Genomic DNA, 15951 nt, shown 5'->3' with positions numbered 1-15951 from the left:
GGTGTAGCAAAAATGGCTCTAAAGAATTCACTAACTCTTAGGTTGTGGATAGCAGAGGGATTACTTGACAAGAGTAATTGGATCCCTAGTGTTTCTTCCTCTTGAATTGGTTTAAGTTTGTTCAAAAGGTTGTTTACAGAGAGAAAGTTGTTTGTCTTATATGTCAGTATGTGAATTTTTGATTGAGGAAGAATAGTAATCCCAGGTGTTTATATGGGTTGTGATCAAGCTACTAAGGTAATGAGGGGAGCAAAGAATGAACTTGATAAAATAAAAACCCTGTCAACAGTAACACCTTTCTCTAAGGAAATTTTCAAGATGGCACACTTCAGTGCCATGGTAGTAGAAGTATGTAGGACCCTGTGCAGATTTTTTAGAGAAGGTGAAGAAGATTTTATACCCATGGGCTTCATGCAAATAGTCCCTCTAATTTTTTGCTAGTACACATCTTTTTGTGTCAATAGGTGACAAATTTTGGTTGAAAGCTGGTTTTGGATGCAGACATGGTTGGCTAATCAGAAATTGCTCATTTTGTTATATTTGACAGCCATATTGTTTCCATGCTCGAGTGTTGTTTTTTAAGGGTTAATCCCATTATCTTAAGGAGTTGTATTAATTAGCGAAGAGTGGGAAGTAAGGGTGTTTCTCCCAGTATCATGATGATGGTAAAACCCCCAAGTTCAAGTTAGTTTGCAATCATCAAATTAGATTTTGTCATGGGCAAGCTTAGCAGTTACATATATGACAGAATCACAGTTGGAGCTAAATCAGCAAAAGGATGTGATAGACAGAAGCCTGCAAGAGAATGTATGGTTCACATAATTTCCTGTTAATCTTTTCTTTTTGGGCAGATGTATGTGACTTCCTCTTATAAAGGACACATATCATTTTCTCTTAGCTTGAAGCTTGTTGCATCTCACACTATATAAGTGACATTCCAGGGCTAGAGAAAGGGTCCGAATTCTATTTTTCTAAGTGATACTTAGTCTATTTTTGGTCCATCATTTTGAGCAAATTGGTGGTGTATTTTCTCTATCAGATCTTAAGAATACATGTATATAGAGTGATCTATGTTTCTTCTGAAGGTCATTATGAGTTTACTATAAATTGTATACAATTTTCAAGGAAAATGAATAAAAATTATGAGCTGTCCCCATATCAATTCTTTCTGAACTTTGTCTCCTTTTGATTACTTGGTTATCTTGATATTGTATAAGTAAAGGCTTGTGCAATTGAATGCAATCTAGTTAGCTTGTATATCTGTTTATCATTGCTATTAATTCAATGGATTAAGTAAAAGCTTTGATGAATTCAATAAGGTTGTTGTAGTAGTGGAAAGGATTTTGAATGATGAATTCTGATAAGAATTGCTGATAAAATTTGTTGTAAGGCAACAAATTAGATCTAAGAATTTGTTATAGACTCTAAACCGTAATGGATTAGGCACTGATCAAATTTGATCCTGCTGTAAGAGAAATGTGTCACAAATGGTTGTCAAAAATGCAAAACTAAATCAATTTTACTTTTATTTCCTGAAGATTTTCAAAGTTGGCCTATACTTGTTTGCATGGAATGTTTTAGCTTCAGTTAGCCACTATTGCTGAGAACATCTGTAGACCTATAGAAGAATTCTAGCCAGATCTATTATGTGGGATGTGTTTAGAAAATTGTCATGAATTATGCATGTATGTATTTGAGGATTTGAGATGAGAATCAAAATGAAGCTAAAATAATCCTCATATAGTGTTTCCCAATCTTGAAACATCCCTGGGTATACCCACCCTAGTTTTGTAGAGCCAGAAGAGTAGAAAACCACCCTTGGTTTTGTTGAAGTTGGGTCCAAATGGTTTGCACATATAATTGATAATAAGAATCAGCTAGTCTTTAGATTGTGTGAGTATTGTCATCTTGGTATTAAGCATTTTGTTGCTTAGTAGTTTTAAAACACCGACACCATCATGGAAATTCCTCCTCCTAGGAATATCAATCAATTAAGAAGTCATCACAGATGTCTACAATCTATTAGGAGGTTCATATCCTAGTTGGCTAATAAAGCTCAATCCTGCAACAAGAGCTTGAACAAAGGCTCCACATCTATCTAGAACAAAGATTGTCAACAAAACTTACATCAAATCAAAGGGTATTTGGCTAAACCTCTAGTATTGATGCCACCCATGCCATGAAAACCTTTGATACTATATAACTCAGGTACATATTCCTCCCTAGGAGCACTATTAGCACAAAGTGATGAGACTGGAAAAGAGTGTTCTATTTACTACATTAGTCACACATTGGTGGCTTATTAGATGAAATAAAACAGCATTTATAAGTCTTTCCTTGAAATTGTATTTACCTCTCAAAATATTAGATACTACATGTTCACTCACACAGTGCACCTCATTGCAAAAATTGATCCCCTCAAATATTTACTAAGTAAAGTTGTGCTTACTAGTCATCTAGCTAAATGGATGATGATTCTCTTTGAATTAGACATTCAGTATGTCAAACACAAAGCTATCAAGGTGCAATCCATCATTGATCAACTAGTTGATTTTCCATTACCAAATACAACTCCTACACAGATTGAATTTCCTAATGTTTCCATTATGTATGTTACTAAAAGAATCTAGAAGATATTCTTTGACAATTCTCGCACTTAGAATGGGGTTGGTGGAGGTATTCTATTTGTCACACCTAATTATTACACAATCTCAAAGTCTTACAAACTCTTATTTCTATGGACTAACAATATAGAAGAATATGAGGTTTTAATAAATAGGATTAACATGGCTTTAGAATAGAGGGTCATAGAGTTGCATATCTATGGAGACTTCTAGCTTGTTATTAACCAAGTTAATAATGATTATCAAACCAAAGATGACAAGTTGGTACCCTATAAGAAATTGATTGATGTTATATGGAACTACTTCACATTTGTGACATTTCAACAAATTCCTAGAGAAAAAAACAAGGTTGTAGATTCTATGACCACCCTAGCATCTATTCTTCAGTTACAAGAACATTAATGGCATTTTGAGTTCTTGGTGGAAGAATTATGTCATCTCGCATATGACTCCTCTGATAACCATGTGATCTTCACCATTTTCAATCATGATTCATCTTGCTACTCCACCATTTTTTCCTACCTAAATGTTCAAGTCCTTGAAAATATCACGTGCAACCAAAAATGCCAACTCCTTCACAATGCCTCACACTACACCCTGGTCTTTGTTGACTTGTATAGGAAAGGTCTAGACATAATAATTCTTAGGCATCTATAGCTAGAAGAGTCTAAAAAGGAATTAGCTAAAGTACATGAAAACATTTGTGGGGTACACTCTAATGGCCTTGTACTTGCTCAAAAACTACTTAGGGTATGCTATGATTGGCTAACTATGTAGGATGACATTGTTTGATATGTTAAATCTTTTAATAAATTTCATCAATATGGTAATTTTATTCATGATCTTAGATGTGATTTTATACCTTCTATTACATATTGGCCATTTCAGTAGTGGGCCTTTAACTTGGTAGGAAAGATTCATGCGCATTCATCCTTTGGTCACAAATTCATTATTACAATGACTAAATACTTTACAAAATGGGTTAAATTTGTACCTTTATCTATTTTTATAGGAAAGCATGTTGTCTTATTTATGATCAACAACATTATTTTTTGCTATAGCATCCCAACCTCCATTGTTATTGATAATGGAGGATAATTCAAAAACAAGGACCTAAAATAGCTTTGCAAGAAATTCAAGATCAAACAATACTAGTCCATAATATACTATCCCCAAAGGAATGACCAAGCTGAGGCCTCCAATATGACATTTCTCAAAATCCTTCATAGAACTACTCACAAATTAGGTAGAGATTGACACTTGCAGATAAATCTGGCACTATGGGCCTAGAAGACCACTATATGTACTCCTATAGGGGCTACACCTCTTTTGTTAGTCTATGGTTTTGAGGCTTTCTTAGCCTTACAAGTCAAGATTTCCTCACTACAAATCTTTGTACATGGGTTAATAAGTGATCAAGACCATAGGGCTATGTGGATACAAGAGCTAGAAACCCTTGATGAGTGTCACAAGGCTGCTTTTGATCATTTGAGGGCTTATAAAAAATGATGTTTACTACCTACAAAAAAAAGGTTCATCCTCATGAGTTCCAAGTGGGTGAGATTGTGCTTAGAGAAAACCCTAAAAATCAGCAAAATAGGGAACAACAAGGGAAATTTGAGCTTAATTGGTTGGGTCCTTACATTGTCACAACAAAATTTTGATTTGGTACATATCAGCTTTGTTCTCCTGAAGGGGAACAACTAGCTAAGCCTATTAACATTCTACATCTAAAGAAATTCTATGCTTAAGGCTCATAACTCAGCTATCTATATACATCTATTGATCCTGAAAAAATCCTAAAAATGAGAAAATATCTTGAAAAATGACCATCTTAGTATAAACCTCACAATAGGCACTTTTATGTATCACAAAAATTGAAAATTTGGAAAAAAGTCCTGAAAAAATCTACCAAGTGGTGAAAACTTGGAAACATGTGCTACTTGAGACCCTTACACCTATGTTTATCACTTTCACTCACTCCTCAACACATTTCCTAGCTTGGAATTGTCTATTGTCCTCATCTTAGGGGTGCAACTACTTAGCTTTTAAAGTCTTCTTGTACATTACAGTTTCTTTCCCAACTCATGCAAAATAGTGATTCTCAACGCTACCCCCTTGACATCGAGTATTTCTCAACACTTTTTGGAAACCTTACCTATGGTCTAGGATATTAGAATATTTATCACTGTCAAATTCAAGTCTTGAAGAAATGTCCATGTGACATACACACATGCACTTGAACATTAAATTGGCTGACCTATAATGAACTTTATTTTCTTTGTGTATTGTTCATGATAATTTCTTTGATGACTGTTCCACCCTAATAGTCTTTTGAGGATGTCATGGAGTAGAAGACTGGGGGCATGGGGCATGTTTTACTTTATTTCTTCTTGTTGTGATACTTTGTTAGTCTAAGGTGTTTAGGGCATTCATGCTTGTCCTACTTAACACTTTGGACCTACAACATATCATCCTGTATGTTTTTGCAAGACCACACTTGGGGGTTATCTAGGTGTTTATGCCTTGAAACAAGTCTAATCTTGCGATACTAAACTTAGGGTAACTATGTTAGTCATCTTGACTTATATTTTTTTGATGCTTAGGTTGGATTCCCATATTTCTATTTGACATAGATCAAATTCATATCTGCATAGTTATACTAGTGGTGATTGTATGGTCTCCTGATGTCTCCAATAATACTCAATGATGATGTCCCTTGCAAGAAAACCATTTTGCATACTAGTTTGCATTATAGGCACATTCTAGATTATTCTTACATTTTGCATATGGGGAGAACTCTCTCTTCATCTTTTACAGACATGTCAGTTAATTGTGTTCATCCCTTGTCAATCTTTCTCCCAAGCATATCTTTTGACTTTCTTGATCTTTCATGTCACCTCTTTGTTATCCTATCATTACAAGGGGTTAGTCTAAAATATCACATCTAATCTATCCAAGTATCACATTTCCAAAACATAATTCTATATCATATACATGAGAGCTAAAACTATCCATGAGAGAGATCCATGAGCATATAAACATGAACACAACAATGAGCATACATAAACATGAACAAAAATTGAAACATCACATGGAAATATAAACTCAAATATTGAAGTATCCACATACAACATCCATCAAATGAGCATAAAATGAGACAAACACACAAGTACATCAATTGAACCACATATCTCATATACATCAAATATGTCACAGTACATATACAATCCAAAATCTAGATGAGTGTCTCAAAATACATATGGTACAACAAAATGTCACAAGGACATCAGCCTAGACCTAGTCCTAGACCTAAGACTGGATTCCTCCCTCGTGAGTAGGTTGTTCCTAAGGAGGAGTTGTTGTTGTACTCAATGGAAGCTGATCTAATCTACCAGCCCTCTTTGAGTACATAGGTAACTATATATCAATAGGAACTTTAACAATGTACACCCCATGGTAGTAGGATTCACTCCACCTCCTATCAAGCCTCTTCCAAAATATCTCTTAGTGATTGCTCTCACCTATCTGTCTCTACTTGAGCATCCAATAGTTGCTAGTCTCTAACCATTATGGTCTTCGTCAACCCCTATAAATCTTTTTCTAAGGCCTAGATCCTAGCATCTCGATCATCCTCCTCCCCATCTTCCCCAATAGGATTCTCCTTTTGTGGCTTTGCTTACTCCACTCTCTAGCATCTCAATGGATGCCCCTCCTCCTCCTCCTCCTCACTCTCCTCCTCCCTCGCAACCTCGACCCGTGTCCACCTCCTCCTACCTACTCAGGAACTATTCCCAACCTCCATCTTCCTACCACCCTCACCTTTGCTTCCTCTTCCATCTCCACCATCCCTCTTGTCCTGCTACCATAGGTGGTGCATCTAATCTTGTGAATCTTAGAAAAGGATGCCTTTGTATATGATACAAAAATGTTAGGTCTTCCCTTGCATCTACCAAATTTGAGTAGTAGTCCTAAGGCTCCCACATTAATGTTATAGTATCCCATAAGGCAGTCTAATAGTCCAACATGGGAAACCAATTGTGTTCCTCCTCATCATGGAAACGTGTATCAGTGGTGGTCTCCATCAAGATCACCTATCACTTCCCAAACTACCACCATACTCGGTTCATAGAAAACATTTCAACAATATCTAAATTTCTCCCAACCAATGGCTAACTATAGCACATGTACGCAAGCTCCCATGTATTTGACCATGTATGACATTGTTTATATGGTTGCCAAACACGAGGTAAAATCATCAAAAATACATCGATAGTAAGTCACATCCCTACTATGACTCTATGGGATGAACCTTGTGTATTTGAAAATGAAGGGTTCATTATTCTCTCATGGTTGCACCTACAATTGAATCATTACAATGTGCTCAATCCCATATCTAGGCCAGCACTATACCACATGCCTAGGTCTACCCATCATGATGTAATATCTTGTGAAGTTCATGATACATATCGGCTAGGATCACAGGGCCCCATTCCATCCTCTGAGGTCACCTAATAAAATCTACCACCAATCTACCCCAACTAGAGGGGAACCCTTGTGGCCCCTATCAATGACAAGTACCTAGGAAACTAGTGAGAAAAGTAGACAAGGTAATGGATACTCATCTATGAGTCTCTCCCATTTCAAGTGTTAGTCCATGATAGTGACATCCTAAAATAATTATTGTACTACTAACCTCCCCTCTGTCGAAGTCTGATCATAATAAGCCCATGACATGCAAAAACTCACATCAATACATCTCATATCGATATTAGAAGCTTGAAAAGAATGAGCATTAAAACACAAAAAGAATACTCATAGGATCACCATAGCATGGTACAAGAAGGACGTGATATACATCCTCTAAAGTAATGGTTGCCTCACTAGTAGGCAGATGGAAGGTGTTGTGCTCATTGTGCCACCACTCAGCTAAAGCACTCAACAACCTATGGTTTGCTCATATATGGGGCATGTGTGTCAACCATCTCAACCCCATACTCAATATGGAAGCCCTCTCATCATCATCTAGATGCTGAAGGATACACAACCTCACTACCTTGGGGGCTCTAATAAAAAGGGTGAGAAGGACAATCTATGAAATTCCAGTCAAACAAATAGTGAAAACATTAATATCAACTATAAATAGATCAAGAACATCATAAATATGTCCAAATGACAAAACAAAGTTCTCATACATATAAAATTTAACACTTCACAACTCAAAAATGAGTCGTATGACAATTTTCATTACAAGTAGGCGATACTTTTTTATTAAGTATCGTACAATACTTTTTACACTACCCGAGTGATAGTTTGCACAATGTCATGTGATATTTGGGTAGGGTTGATGTGATAGAACTTTCTAAAGTGTGCAATATATTTTGTGTGATAAAAGTATTGCACAATACTTTGCAAATTATTTGTGAAAAAATTTTAAAGTATCATGTGATATTCTTTTTAAAAACCCTAAAAACCTATTTTAAATTTGTTAAATGCTCACAAAAGCATAAAATATTTGAAGGCTTACCAGGGCCTCATAGTCGGGTGGCTAGTTGTGCAACCAGCTACACTCAAAATGGTGTCTATGAGTTAGAATGCTAGCAAGTGCCATGATCTCTCTCAAAATCACTCAAAAGCTCTCCAAAATCACAAAAGACAAATGAATTGAAAATGAGCCTTGGACCCCATATACTATCCTCTGACCTCATTTTGACTCATTTTTCAAACTCCTCCAAATTCTGTAAAAATTGCACCCTTGGCTAATTTCAAGGTCCTAGATCCATTTTAGGGATCAAAATTGAAATCTAAGATCATCTTGATAGTCAAAATTGCATTTCAAAATTGTACCTTCTTCCATATAGTTAGCTGACCCTTGCGGGGTCTAATCTTCGAATCTTTTCTAGGGCGTCTTCATTTCTCCATATCTTCATCATTTCTACACTTCATACTCACTTCAATTCATATATTTCACTTCTAAATAAAATTTTTACTTGGTTTCACCTAATTTTCATACTTTATCCTTCTTGGTCAACTCTAGTCAAACTGGGGCATCATATCCCTCTATTATGGTCACTCTTTGGTTCTAATCTCATATCTATCATCATGGACTTTTCTATATCTTGATTTAATCATATATTCCTCATTTCTACATTCCCCTTACCTCATTTTTATTTTAATCCCAAGGGGGTAGAAATACTCTATCATCACTTGCTACAACTATCTATTTCTCAAGAGCATATGTTTGATCTTTTCATTTTCTCTCTATCTATCTTCTTCACTTAGGTTTCAACACTCTTCTTGACTCTTGATATCTTCTTTTTCCTAGTGTTTAGTACTATTGCTATCAGATGTACATTTAGGACTTGCTATCTCTTTGTGCATTTCATTCTTCGGAATAAGATCTCTCTATCTATCACTACCTACTTAGCTTATATATTCTTTGATGTCATGTGTTCCTTGATAAATCACACATTAGACAAAGAGGGGAAAATGTAATCACCTAAAAATGGTCATCTAGACTATTAACCCCCTTCTCAACATTTTGGCTAAATTAATTAAATCATTTGCCTAGGCCAAATTGCTAAAATCAATTTGATTTTAACCTATTGTTTGACTATATTATCCTAAGTTCATTTATGATTTAAATAACATGTCCCCTTTTAATTAAATAAAAGACCCCATTATTCTAACGCACTTAATGTGCACACATAAAGTCCATTTCCTATTTTCAAATTAAAAGAAAAGGCTTTTGTCTCACAGGAAAAGTCAACTTCTTTTCATTGGTTGACTTTCTCTTACACATGGATCATTCTAAAAGTCAAACCCCAACCTTGATCATCCATCCCTTGATCTTGATCTCCACTATTTTTACACCTTTAAAAGAAAGAGCTCTCTCCTTCTCAAAGGATCCATCTCCTTGAGTATTGTTATGTTGTAGGCTTTTTGACAGATTTCTTGGAGCTTCATGGAGAACTTCTCATTTCTTGTCTAATTCTCTCATCACCACTCTCATACTAGCTTAGATTTATTTTGTGAGTAGTTTAGTTGATTTTGCAATAGCTTAAATCACCTAGTTTAACTAGCTTGTCTTGGTTACATTATAACATTTTTAGGATAGTTGCATTGTAGATTTCATTCTAGCTTAGATCATTCTTGCAGTCTTTCTCTTTTCTAAGGAATCTCCCATTGCATGGTTTACTAGCAAGGGTTGCATCTCTAAGGCTCATTTGAGAGCTTATGGAATACCTTGGATAGAAGGGTTTAGAGGAGTGAAAATTTATATTGTACACCACACACCTGAGAAGTATATGGCTAGAGAATAGAGTCCAAAAAATATTGGGTCAAGGAGAAGTACTTGGACAAGAAGTTGAGTATTGGAGTTAACTGATTAATACTCTCTTTTGAATGGGAAGAACAATGACATGGACAAGGGTGGCCATAACATGGATAAATAGACATTGGAACCCACATGTAATATAGAGGGAAAATCATATCTTAATGTATGTGAAATCTAGTGGGACCACCCCTAATAACATTTGTTATTATAATGATGTTGACAGTCAATGATGATTGTGAGTAGGGTATTAAGTGCACATTGGGATCCAAAAAATAAGTAAGTTAATTTTTGTTCATAAGAGCTATATGCATGAAATTACACCAAGATGGTGTACAAAAAGGGGGATATAAGTGGACACCTTTTCTAAATCAAGTAAACCTAAACTTGGACAAGAAGTTTGAGGGTCATCCACTCAAAATGACAAAATGTGTAAAACTTATTCATTCTAGTAGTTTGAATCTACTTTCAAAAATGCTAGAGTTTTTACAAAATGGATAATATTAGGTGGATAAAACCCTATGCACATAAAAAAATAGTTCCTAATTTTTTTTAGAAAATATAATATAGCTATTTTTGTGCACAACACAAAAGACATAGTTATATTCAATATTTTACAAATCCATTTGGTAGGAAGATAGTTAAGAGTGATATTTTGAAGTGGAGTTTTTTAATATGATTTGCTAGATGAGATTTTTTATGAATTATTGAACTAGATACATCCTAAAATTTTGGTACATGTTCGTGTGCTAAGCATAACTTGCATTAAAATAATAATAAAATGGAAACTTTTTTCAAAAGTGTATATAATCAAGTGTAGAACAATAATATGTAATTTATTTTAGATTTGGTTAACTATATCAAAAGCTATGAAAAAAGGGTAGACATATGTCTATGAGGACTCTCAAGACATTGGTAAAAATAATTAAAGTTTACAATGTTAATGTTGTCCAAAAATAGTAAAAATTACATGGTTAGAAAGCTAAGAAGACTTGTAAGATTATGGTGGTGATTTTAGAGATACCCACTTTACCATTAGAAAACTTGATCAAGGAAAAGATGAGAACTCATTTGAGAAGATGAAAAAATGTCTAAAGGAACAAAAATGGAGAGAAAATAGTTTCCCAAGCCTTTGGATCATTTCCCTAGGCTATTTCCAAGCCATAGCCCAATTGAGTTTCTAGGATTCCAATAAATTAATCAAGTTATGAAAATAAAAAAGTAAATTCAAAACTCGATCGAGTTTTGAAGAAGTAAAAATTTAATTTTTCATAACCCAATCGAGTTTTGAAGAACTAAAAGTAGGCATTACTCTGGAGGTCATAACTTTCACATATGGAGTCTAATTGACTCCATTCCAAATGTGCTGGAAATCTATTAGAGGTATCTACAACATTATGTAGATAAATAAATACTATGACATAAAAATGTTATTTTCCATCAATTTGAATTAAGAATGATCTAAAATAGGAAGTCATTGTTTCCCACATATGCAACCAATAGGTAAACACAAATGCTAACATATTTTTAACTCTCTCTCTCTCTCTCTCTCTCTCTCTCTCTCTCTCTCTCTCTCTCTCTCTCTCTCTCTCTCTCTCTCTCTCTCTCAATTTTCTCCTTCTCCTTCACTCACCATCTCTCTCCATGTCCAATCCCCTCTAACTCTCTTGATCTCTCTCTCTCTCTCTCTCCACCCTATCCTCTCTCTCTCTCTCTCTCTCTCTCTCTCTCTCTCTCTCTCTCTCTCTCTCTCTGATATCCCCTTCACTTTATCACTCTATTGGTTAAAATAAGTATTTACTATTTATATTTTACTTAAGTTTACTAATGTTAATGAATATTCAATATTAGTTGTCATGTAGACACCTAGGATTTTGCATATTCATATAATTTTTCATGTAGATAACACAATAATTTGCACTCCAATTGAGCACATATTGTCTACCACATCTATTTATGAGATACATCTTTGTATTCTTATCCTCTCATTGTTGTATGTACATTCATACACAATGAAGGATAATCCACTCTTGGTGGACATGTGCTTATTTTTTATTCTTATCTCTTGCATGAATCCTATTCATCTTGATTTCCTTTATATACAAGGTACTCCTATGATGTATCCATCCAATTATCTAATTAATCCATTCTCATTTGATCATCTCTTATGCTATCTTTTGTGCTTCTTGATCTTGGTATTTCATTATTGCCTTAAGCTAATTCTTACATTGTATAAGAGCTTAAGGTAGATTCTTACATGGTATTAGAGCCAAAGGAATGTTCATTACATAATCATTAGAGATAAAATAAAAATTTTAAAGTCAAGATTAAAGCTTCCTGGTACAAATCAGATGTTGGCATCACATTTAGAAGGTCAAAAAACCCCTAAATCAACTTTTGTTTCATAAAAACTAGACATTTGAGGCAAAATATAGAGTCATTTAATTTTTAGAGGTGTGGCAGAAATGATTCAAGAAAAATGATTATAGAGGTGACTTTCAAACAACGATATCTCACTCATCCAGACTCCATTTTGCAAGATTTTTTTTTTGTTTTGGGGTAGAATTTCATGATCAACACATTATTGTAGGTTGTTTGTAATCTCTTCTCTTGTTTGTTTTTTTTAATCACAAAACCTAATTTTTGCAACTTCAAAGGCTTCATTCGGGCTCATATGGACACATGTCTAAGTGCTATTTTTTTTTGAAGTGCATAATTTTTGTCTACTTTCTAGAGCTGGTATCACTTTGGAGTAATTTTGAGTGGACATAGTACTTTCAATAGTTGATCATTTTTATCCTATTTTGTCACTTGTAATTAATTACATCCTTGGGAGATATTGTGTCTTATCTTGTTGAGTCAAATATAGCTTCATATTTTTTGGTGTAAGCATCAAAATTAGAAGTCCACTTTAGTCCATATTGATAAGTGACAATTGTAGACACACTATGTAAAAAGTGCCAAAATTATCCATTTTAGGGGGGTTCTTTGATTGAGTGAATTTGGGGGGGTGGGGTGTCTTGAGTGTTTTTGCTTATCTTTCTCTCATGTTCTTTCATTTTGCATCATGGGTTCTCCTAGATTTCTAGTTTTAACTCCACATAATTATGCTACATGGAAAATTAGAGCATGGGGTAAAATGATGGAAAAAGGTTTAATTGATTATATTGATGGAACCATAGTTGTACCATCTGATCCTAATAAATGAAATTAATGGAATCATAACAATAATTTTTCTATTGGTACTTTGAGGAAGTATGTACATGGTGATCTTATCATCCATATTGACAATTATAAGACTATAAAAGAAGCATGGGATAAGTTTGCTAGCTTGTATGCAAAAGTAGACAAAGCTAGGGGTTTTGAACTTGATGAAAATATTATTTCAATAGATTCTAAGGATTTTGACATAATTCAAGGCTATATCACCAAGGAACATGAGCTAAGGTAAATGGTTAAGGATTGTGCAATTACCATAGAGGATAAAATATTGATTCATAATTTGATGAGAAAGCTTCCTCTAGAGTATGTGTCATTTGTTTCCAACTTCAACACTCATAAGTTGATCTGAGGTTCTTCCTACACCATGCCTTCATTTGATTCCTTCACAAATATGTTGATGGTAGAAAAATTAGACTTGATGAGCATGGGGATCCTCAAGTCTTAAAAGTCTAAAACATTGGTGGTTAGTAAAGGGAATCAAGGAAAAGAGTCTAACAAGAAGTAGAAATCATTGCAAAAAAATTCAAAAAAAGAGAAAGAACACTCGACCTCCTCACCACAAAAAAATTCCAACAATAAGGGTAAACCATCAAAAAAATGGTTTCTTACTTGTGCATATTGCAAGAAGAATGGACATGAAGAACATCATTGTTACAAGAAGGAAATTGTTGAACTCAAGAATATTCTCAAGAAGAATCAAATTATTCTACCTTCAATAATGACTACTTCACCCTCTTATTAACATCCATATTTTGATAAAGGAAAGTATCACATGGGAAAAGGTCAAGCCTTAGTAGCTACTTCAAGTTAAGATTCAGGGAGATGGCTTCTAGATTCAGGGGCTTCTCATCATTTAACATCTTTATAGTCTATGTTTTCATCATTTGATCCTTGTCATACTCCACCCATATTGATGGGAAATCATACTTACATGAATATTATTGGGAAAGGAACTAGTGACAAAGGGGAGGGATACTTCAAAGATATGTTGTGTGTACCTCACCTAAGTCATTATTTTATTTTCATCTATCAACCCACACATGGAGATACATAGAGGATAGTGGAATTCACACCAAACTCAATTTTTATTAGAGACTTGGAGACTAGACAAATCATTGCTATAGGGGTGGTTGATAATGCATCTAGGATATACTACTTCTCAGAATTTTCTCATGATGATGATAGTGATTTTTTACTAGATTTTGATCGCATTTCTAGTGTTCATTTAGATTTTGAGGAGAACTTTGGCTACTTGGACTTGGGTGTTCTCAAATGTGATCAAGTTCTTGAGTCATCCACTTCTCCTCCTCCTATTGAGATGGCAGCTACTATTGTTCCTAATGATTCTTTTATTCACATAGCGATAGATTTAGGTGATTGACTGCAATAGAATATTTATTGTCTTCTAGACTCAGTTCTATTGGATGACTACTTGACATACATTTTGACTTTGTTTATGGAGTCCTACATTGCAAATTTGGGAGAAACTGTTGAGGACATTCATCTTCTCTATGGTGAATGTGGTCCTTCTTCAATTGGTATGAGGAACACTCTAAACCTCATCTTCATTCTCTACTTGATCATTCTTTTGAGGTTGCAATGATGGTGGATACTTTGATACATCATTTGGAGGAGGTCATTTTCTCTTCAAAGGAGACACTTGGATCTTTGATTCATGTTTTGCATTCATCCTTAGTTGAACTTTACTTGTCTTTTTTAGTAGAGTGGCATAGTACACATGATTTAGAGGAGACATGTTTTAGTATTGACATGGGGACACTTGAGTAGATTTTAGAGATTTCATACATTTTGAGGTTTCTTCCTATAGATAAGGGAGGCTTCATTGATATATCTTTGGTTTTGTTTCTTCCTAAGGGGAGGAACATTTTTCTACACTCATGGAGTAGTTTCTACATCAAAATTGGAGTATCTACCATGGGTGTAGATTCTACATTAAGAGAGAGGGGGGGGGGGGACTACTTGATCTCTCTTCCACTTCTTCTCTCTTATGAGGGGATCTTTTTCTCACATAAGGTCTTCTTCTCTCTCATTTTCTCTTATTTTACTTATCTCTCTTTTGGGGTGAGGGTTTTTCCCATGTAGTTTTCCCTCTTTCTCCACTTTATGAGAGATTGAATTTCATCTTTTTGCACTTACAGTTTGTACATGGGTACCTAACATGGCCTAGTAGTTGATACCCATCTTGCATTATTATCTAGCTTTTGTGAGTTTAAGTGCATTCTACTAAGTTTCACTTAAGGGGGGGTGTTGGTGCAAATAAGTATTTATTATTTACACTTTACTTAAGTTTACTTAGGTTAATGCATATTGATATTAGTTTTCATGTAGACACCTAAGAGTTTGCATGTTCATGGTTTTTCATGTAGATAACACAGTGGTTTGCACTCTAATTGAGCACATGTTGTCTACTAAATCTCTTTATTAGATACACCATTGTATTATTATCCTCTCGTTGTTGCATGTACATTCATGCACAATAGAGGATAACCCACTCTTGGTGGACATGTGCTTATTTGTTATGCTTATCTTCTTGTGTGACTCCTTGTCATCTTAATTGCCTTTATATACAAGGAACTTCTATGATGTATCCATCCAATTGTCTAATTAATCCATTCTCATTTGATCATATCTTGTCTCTCTTGTGCTATCTTTTGTGCTTCTTTATCTTGGCATTTCTTTCTTTCCTTAGGAAAATTCTTACATTGTATAAGAGCTTGAGTCAGATTCTTACACACTCTTTCCATATTTCTC

Source organism: Cupressus sempervirens, chromosome 2, assembly GCF_028749045.1.
Source record: "Cupressus sempervirens isolate cs-2001-9-10 chromosome 2, ASM2874904v1, whole genome shotgun sequence".
Taxonomy (NCBI): domain Eukaryota; kingdom Viridiplantae; phylum Streptophyta; class Pinopsida; order Cupressales; family Cupressaceae; genus Cupressus; species Cupressus sempervirens.
The sequence above is the reverse complement of the archived record's forward strand: the minus strand, read 5'-3'. Positions refer to the sequence as shown.